Genomic DNA, 8,536 nt, shown 5'->3' with positions numbered 1-8,536 from the left:
CACCCTGATACTCTGTGCTTCAGCCTCCTGGGACATTCAGAGCCCAAGGGCATAGTATACATGGTGTTTTACTTTGCTATAGAGTTGAATGGGAGAGGTGTACGGCTGTTGTTGACCCAGTCGCCCTGCAAGGCTTGGGACAATAGGGGTCTCTTTAGATGCACAAGGGTCTTATCTATCCAAAGAAACTGTGTTTGACCCTAAAAGCATGTGCAGCGCAGAACTGAACATGTGTTTGTGACAAAACCATGTGGAGTGCATGTCTGCATAGGTGCTGCATCTGAACCTAAAAAGCCAAGTTCTTGAAACTCAGTAGACGCTTAGACAGTATTAGTCTGCTACCAGAACACTTGAAATTGAGTTTCTAGGTGATTCTGTTGCAGAAATATGTATATGCCTGTCGATTTAAATCCGCGCTTGCAGCTCACAGAAGCTGAACCAGACTGTCAACTTACAAAAACTGTTATATTTTTAAAAGTGCAAAAGCTAAAATTTTCAACCCTGTGGATGCAGTGTGTTAATTTTAGAATTACGACAAAAAAAGATGTGTTCTTTTTTTTTTTTTAAACTGACATCAATTAGGTCATACCAAATGTATAATTTATATCTCTCTACACATGTAATACGTTTTAAGAACACGTTCAGTATGTACACTCATAATATGTTGAAAAATAATGATCGTTTGAAAACAATGCAGTCATAGGCGGCACGTGAGTCTTTCGTTTGGAGAGGCTATTCCATACTTTTCCGCTTGCATTTATTAAACCCAACGATGTACATTAAGACACGCACACACACATATATATATATATATATTGTGATGAATTCTTGCTTCTGGTTGCACTCTATGACTGTATTGTATATTATTCCACCCACTACCAGGTATGTTTAAATAACAAACACTGACAACAGTAGCATAGTTACCCTCCGTGGGTTGTATTTATTTTTGAAAACAAAATCAAATAAACAAACAAAACCTAACCCTTCTTGGGTCCTAAACTAAACACTTATTTTTTCTCCAAACTAAACAGGGGCAAGCTAATTCTGCTTACCCTGAAACAAACTATCCATTCAGTTTTGTTACCTCAGCGTTTGGTCTCTTTTCTTTGATCTCCCCTCTCCCATGGTTCCTCCATGTGCTTGTTTTATCTATGTCTCACAGGTGCCCTTCATTACCCAAACAATTAACCAATTTTGTAAGGCCTTTAGGAATATGGCTGCTGGTTCCACCAGCTCCTTCACCAAGATGGAGTATAGATTCCTCATCCCCAGGGTCCTAATGCCTCCAATTTTGTGCTGTGAATGTATACTCCATCACAATATATATAAAATTAAGACTTGCCTTATTTTTTAATGTTAACCTTTAGGTGTAATTCGGTGGACGCTGTAGAGGGCGCTCCCTCGCTGAGCTTCCAATTTTTATGTTTGTATTCAGCTTCTCTAGCCTCCCTGGCAGCACTCAGTGGGGCGGGATTAGCCACGCATATTACTTCCAGGTGGGGGGGGGGCAGTTCAGTTTCAATCAAGTTCCAGTCTCTCTGCCTATAGCTCTCGCTGCTCTGTTTGATCAGGTAAAAAAGGGGCATGACCAGAACGGTATGGGCAATCCCGTTAGGTAGCTTGCATGTCAATCTCCTTCTTTTTTATTTATAACCTAGCACTGCTTCCTCCCTTTGTCTGTGTTTGTTTTTGTCTTCCTCCTCCCTCCTCCTCCACTTCCTCTTATTTCTAATACCGCTCTGTCCGCACAGGGATCCCTCTTGGGGGGGGGAAGTGATTTTCACTCCCCCGACCGACTGGGTCGGCCTCCTGCCCAAGTCACTGCCGCCCCCGGCGGTTCCTTGCCGGCTAGAGGGGACCCCCGGCCACAACTATTCTGTCGCAGCTCATCCGCTAGCCTCACCAAGCTCACAACCTTGCTATTCCATCTACCTACTTTCTTTTTCAGGTCTGAGCACTTTTCTGGCCCTTCTGGCTGGCCGAGTCCCCACCTGCCGAGCCGGGCCCCACCAAGGGGGGGGGGGGGGGTTCTCTATTTTCGTCTCTCCAACACGGACCCGAGACTCTTTATCCTAACTCTCCACGCCACCCAGTTGCCAGCCACGCTGCCTGGGGATGCTGCACTGAGTAGTGACGGATCTATCCCTTTGTCTTTTAAGTCTCTCATCAAGAGTGTCTTTTATGTTTGTCTTCTCATTCTCCTTGTTCATCAAGCAGCTAAGAGACGCTGCCTGGTTCCGACCTGGACTGAGAACTTTGTCCTTATTTGTTCTGTCTCTCATTCTCAATAGCCGCCCAACAGCCAGAGGATGCTGCCTGACCCAGTGAGACATGAGAGTTCAGAATGTTTTACATTGTATGTCTTGACCAGCTCTTCCAATCTCAATCTGTCCAGCTTTATGTCCAGCAGGGCAGCAGTGTGGAGTAGTGTTTAGGGCTCTGGACTCTTGACTGGAGGGTTGTGGGTTCAATCCCAGGTGGGGGACACTGCTGCTGTACCCTTGAGCAAGGTACTTTACCTAGATTGCTCCAGTAAAAACCCAACTGTATAAATGGGTAATTGTATGTAAAATTAATTGTATGTAAAAATAATGTGATATCTTGTAACAATTGAAAGTCGCCCTGGATAAGGGCGTCTGCTAAAAAATAAATAATAATAATAATATGTCTCTAATTCCATGTTACACAAGCACCCCCGTTCCTCAAATTAAATCCCCCTATTCTGCACTACTCAAGCCCTTGTAAGTGACCAGTGAATTACTCTGTTACTAGTGAGTCTGAATACTTTCAGATAAGTTTCATTCATTGTGTTGAGTTTGAAAAATAATCAGACTGTCAACTGTCAACTTTTATTTTGAGAACTTGTATAATAATTTATAGCACAAAACAGACCTCGAAACCACTCAGGGATGCTACATAAATATTTGACTTTTTTTTCCAACATAAGGCGGCCAAATAAATGAAGTTTAACATAGCACTAGCTTATACTTTAAAACAGGCTCAGCCTATTTTAATCAAATTAAAAAAAAAAACAGTCAGGATAACAAGCTGCACTGTTTTTTAAAACCTTTAAATCTGTTAACCTGTTCTGCAGTCCTACAGTAACTACACCAATTTCAAACACCATTTCCATCACTTCACACCAATTTAAATCAATTATTAATACTGACTATCCGAAAAATGTCTTTGGTAAGCAAAAACCACTCATTTTCATCAGAATATTAAAATACGTTATTCATATTTAGAAGCAGGCAGATGCGTTTTTCTGATTTCCTTTCAGACACTTTTTCAGAAGTTCAAAAGACCCCGCTTTCACTGAAAATAGTGAAGGACTTGAAAAATCTAAAGAAAAAACTTCAGAAACATTCATAATCTGGCACCACAAACAGTGTATTAATGCTGAATCAGAATGTATATTGTCATTAAATAATTGTCTGACCCTCTCATAATTTCTCAAAATTGCTTTGTTGCGACTGTGCGCAAGTTTGCAAACGTTGGATGGAAAAAGGGCATACAGCATGTTTTTTCTACTGTCTGTTTAATTCTGCAGTGGACTGTTCAATCGCTTTCCTTATACTGATTGCATTTTTAAATGTTACTTCTTCTAGACGTTTTGAATCCTGTACAGATGATGTATTTTGTTGCACAATTAAAAACATTTTTAAATTAATTCTGATTATTGGCATTTCCAGATCAATCATGTGGTTTTCTAATTGTGGGTGTAAAAAATCTCTCCTGCCTAGAATCTCTTGGGAATTAAGTGTGACCAAAGATACAAACTGCTGTGTGAACGAGTCCTCTTTGAAGAAGTTATTGAGTTGCACTGAAAACCCACCAAACAAATAAAGCAGAACTAAAAGTCTGAAGACAGCAAATGAAAATAAAACATTCTTCCCAGGAAAGGTAGACTAGGAAGGAATGAAACAGATCTGAACAGAGGTAGACTGGATAAAATAGAGAATAAATCCATAGGTTTTATTTAACAAATATATATATATATTACTAGAGGCACAGAACAAATTAGTAAGTAAAAGTAAGCAAATCAGTCTAAAAACAATGGCCAAAATGGTTTAATGGATCCATTAAAAAAACTATTAATAGAAAATGGGCACTTTATACAGCAAATAAAAGAGACCAAGAACAAAGTAAACAGAAAGAGTACGTGGAGATGCAAGCGCAAGTCAAAAAAGAAGTTAGAAAGGCTAAGAGAGAGATAGAAAAGGACACTGACAAGGGGGCTAAAACCAATAAAGAAGTGTTTCCAATACCAGAACAGCAAAAGAACAATAAGGGAGGAAATAAAGTGTCTAAAAGATCAAAATAGAGGATATATTAAATGGACATACGGTTCCAAAAGGTCTTTAAGGTATGAAGGTGCAAGCCCATTTAAAGCCTTATAAGTTAGCAGCAATACCTTAAAATCTATTCTAAAACTAACTGGTAGCCAATGCAAAGATGCCAGCACCGGGGTGATGTGCTCTCGCCTCTTGACCCGAGTTAAAGTTCTAGCTGCAGCATTTTGTACAAGTTGAAGGCAAGAAATAATGTTGTGGTTAGTCCCAATGAAAAAAAAAAACATTGCAATAGTCAATCCTAGAGGATATAAAAGCATACATTAATCTCTCTGCAATGGATAATTGTAAAGCATATGACATGATTTATTTGGATTTCCAGAAAGCTTTTATGTATGGAAGGTAATATATGCACATGCATTAAGGAGTGGTTAACATGTAGAAAACAGAAAGTATTGATAAAGGGAGTAACCTCAAAATGGAGTGAGGTAACCAATGGAGTACCACAGGGATCAGTATTAGGCCCACTGCCTTCCTAATTTATATTAATGACCTAGATTCCAGTATAGTCAGCAAACGTGTTAACTTTGCAGATGATACAAAAATAGGAGGGGTGGAAAACACTATAGCAGCAGCACAGGTAATTCAAAATGATCTAGACTGCATTCAGAATTGGGCTGACACATGGCAAATTACATTTAATAGAGATAAGTGTAAGGTACTGCATGTAGGCAGTGCATATGTACATTATTGTGGCAAAGTGGTTAACAGTGTGCAGGAATGCAGCAGTGATCAATAAACAGACAGGCAATGATAATCCAGGTGCAATAATATTTTATTTGTAAATCCAATGATGTAGACTGCGTTCAGAATTGGGCTGTATGATAAAGATGGCTGCAGGAGTGACGTCAGAGACATTTATAAAACAATAAACAAATAAAAGATTTAAACAAAATTATACAAAAACATGGAACGTTGGCCAAGCACGTCTCTTGTCTCGTCTGTGACACCCTTATCACTGTGCAGCCAAAATCCAGGTCTTTTATAATTATGGCCGAGGGGTTAACTAGCTTTTAATGATCTTATTACCCCTCGGCCATGGTCTGCACAAGTTTATTAAGTCTGCATGACTGTCAGCTAGTTAAAAAATCAGTAGCTAACAAATAATGGCGGCGACTTTTCATCCACGCTGCAAACAATAATAATACAATTAAATAATGCTTTTCACAGGTCATATTTACATAAATCATAATACTATAATAATAATAATAAATAATAACAGCGCATATATATATATATATATATATATATACACACACACACACACACGCACGCACGCACGCACGCACACACACACACACACACACACATATGGGCGGGACACTCCGCCACAGACAGAAACATGGCAAATTACATTTAATAGAGATAAGTCTAAGGTACTGCACATAGGCAATACAAATGCTCTCATTTGTAACCAAGAAAAAAAGAGAAGTGAAAGACTGAAGACAATATTGTCAAATAAAACATTCTTCCAAGGAATGCAGAACTGGAATTCTAGAGATAGCATTTGCAAATAAAACATTGTTCCAAAGAATGAAGAAGTTAAATGTTGAAGACAACACCCTCAAATAAAACATTCTTTCTTAAAAAATAGCCATACAGATTTTTTTTCAAAATACCTTATCAGCATTTAATTCAGGTTATACAGCAAAAGCACACGTTTTCATTAATATTTCAAAACTTGAACACATTTTCTATTATTAAATACTTAAATCTTTACAAACATCAATAATGCATATATAAATAAGAAATACTCTTCAAATGTTGATACCATTTAAAAATGACCACAAAAAGAAGCCTCTGCTATGGCAGGCTCCCCAGATGAGGTGCTTAGTACCCCCACTGTCCAATACAGGTATTCAACCCAGTGAATCACAGCGGTATTTAGAAAGCACACTCACATGATCAAAGTTGACACTTTCCTGTATTGGAGAGATATTAACAATATGGGACCCTCCAGTATGGAGTATATTTAGAAAAATAACTCAGAGCTTCCATCATGGAGTGTAACCCCAATATGTGATAATCACAATTAAGGTTCCTGGTGCCATCACATTGCTTCTTTAAAGTATGTTGTGAATATGGGGGGTCCCTGAGAGTCTCCCCTGGTAAAAGTGCTGCCGTGTGGCGCACAGGGTGTGTCAGACAGCACAGGTTTGAACCCTGGCTGTGCAAAGTGGCCGATCTTTGCTGGGGACTCCATTGCATTGTTCCAGACGCTTCTGTGGGCAGGTAAGGAAAGTCAGAGGGAACTTCTCCTTATTGCTCTGTAGTGACCCCTGCCAGCCAGGCGCTCAATGAGCTCGGGGCAGACACCTGCAGGGCTGGCCTCGGTCCTCCAGAGGGAACTTCTCCTCATTGCTCTGTAGTGACCCCTGCCAGCCAGGCGCTCAATGAGCTCGGGGCAGACACCTGCAGGGCTGGCCTCGGTCCTCCAGAGGGAACTTCTCCTCATCGCTCTGTAGTGACCCCTGCCAGCCAGGCGCTCAATGAGCTCGGGGCAGACACCTGCAGGGCTGGCCTCGGCCCTCCAGAGGGAACTTCTCCTCATCGCTCTGTAGTGACCCCTGCCCGCCAGGCGCTCAATGAGCTCGGGGCAGACACCTGCAGGGCTGGCCTCGGTCCTCCAGAGGGAACTTCTCCTCATCGCTCTGTAGTGACCCCTGCCAGCCAGGCGCTCAATGAGCTCGGGGCAGACACCTGCAGGGCTGGCCTCGGCCCTCCAGAGGGAACTTCTCCTCATCGCTCTGTAGTGACCCCTGCCCGCCAGGCGCTCAATGAGCTCGGGGCAGTCACCTGCAGGGCTGGCCTCGGTCCTCCAGAGGGAACTTCTCCTCATTGCTCTGTAGTGACCCCTGCCCGCCAGGCGCTCAATGAGCTCGGGGCAGACACCTGCAGGGCTGGCCTCGGTCCTCCAGAGGGAACTTCTCCTCATCGCTCTGTAGTGACCCCTGCCAGCCAGGCGCTCAATGAGCTTGGGGTAGACACCTGCAGGGCTGGCCTCGGTCCTCCAGAGGGAACTTCTCCTCATTGCTCTGTAGTGACCCCTGCCAGCCAGGCGCTCAATGAGCTCGGGGCAGACACCTGCAGGGCTGGCCTCGGTCCTCCAGAGGGAACTTCTCCTCATCGCTCTGTAGTGACCCCTGCCAGCCAGGCGCTCAATGAGCTCGGGGCAGACACCTGCAGGGCTGGCCTCGGTCCTCCAGAGGGAACTTCTCCTCTTCGCTCTGTAGTGACCCCTGCCCGCCAGGCGCTCAATGAGCTCGGGGCAGACACCTGCAGGGCTGGCCTCGGTCCTCCAGAGGGAACTTCTCCTCATTGCTCTGTAGTGACCCCTGCCAGCCAGGCGCTCAATGAGCTCGGGGCAGACACCTGCAGGGCTGGCCTCGGTCCTCCAGAGGGAACTTCTCCTCATTGCTCTGTAGTGACCCCTGCCCGCCAGGCGCTCAATGAGCTCGGGGCAGACACCTGCAGGGCTGGCCTCGGTCCTCCAGAGGGAACTTCTCCTCATTGCTCTGTAGTGACCCCTGCCCGCCAGGCGCTCAATGAGCTCGGGGCAGACACCTGCAGGGCTGGCCTCGGTCCTCCAGAGGGAACTTCTCCTCATTGCTCTGTAGTGACCCCTGCCCGCCAGGCGCTCAATGAGCTCGGGGCAGACACCTGCAGGGCTGGCCTCGGTCCTCCAGAGGGAACTTCTCCTCATCGCTCTGTAGTGACCCCTGCCAGCCAGGCGCTCAATGAGCTCGGGGCAGACACCTGCAGGGCTGGCCTCGGTCCTCCAGAGGGAACTTCTCCTCATTGCTCTTTAGTGACCGCTGCCAGCCAGGCGCTCAATGAGCTCGGGGCAGACACCTGCAGGGCTGGCCTCGGTCCTCCAGAGGGAACTTCTCCTCATTGCTCTGTAGTGACCCCTGCCCGCCAGGCGCTCAATGAGCTCGGGGCAGACACCTGCAGGGCTGGCCTCGGTCCTCCAGATGGAACTTCTCCTCATTGCTCTGTAGTGACCCCTGCCAGCCAGGCGCTCAATGAGCTCGGGGCAGACACCTGCAGGGCTGGCCTCGGTCCTCCAGAGGGAACTTCTCCTCATCGCTCTGTAGTGACCCCTGCCCGCCAGGCGCTCAATGAGCTCGGGGCAGACACCTGCAGGGCTGGCCTCGGTCCTCCAGAGGGAACTTCTCCTCATT

The sequence above is a fragment of the Acipenser ruthenus genome, chromosome 45 (assembly GCF_902713425.1).
Source record: "Acipenser ruthenus chromosome 45, fAciRut3.2 maternal haplotype, whole genome shotgun sequence".
NCBI lineage: Eukaryota > Metazoa > Chordata > Actinopteri > Acipenseriformes > Acipenseridae > Acipenser > Acipenser ruthenus.
The sequence above is the reverse complement of the archived record's forward strand: the minus strand, read 5'-3'. Positions refer to the sequence as shown.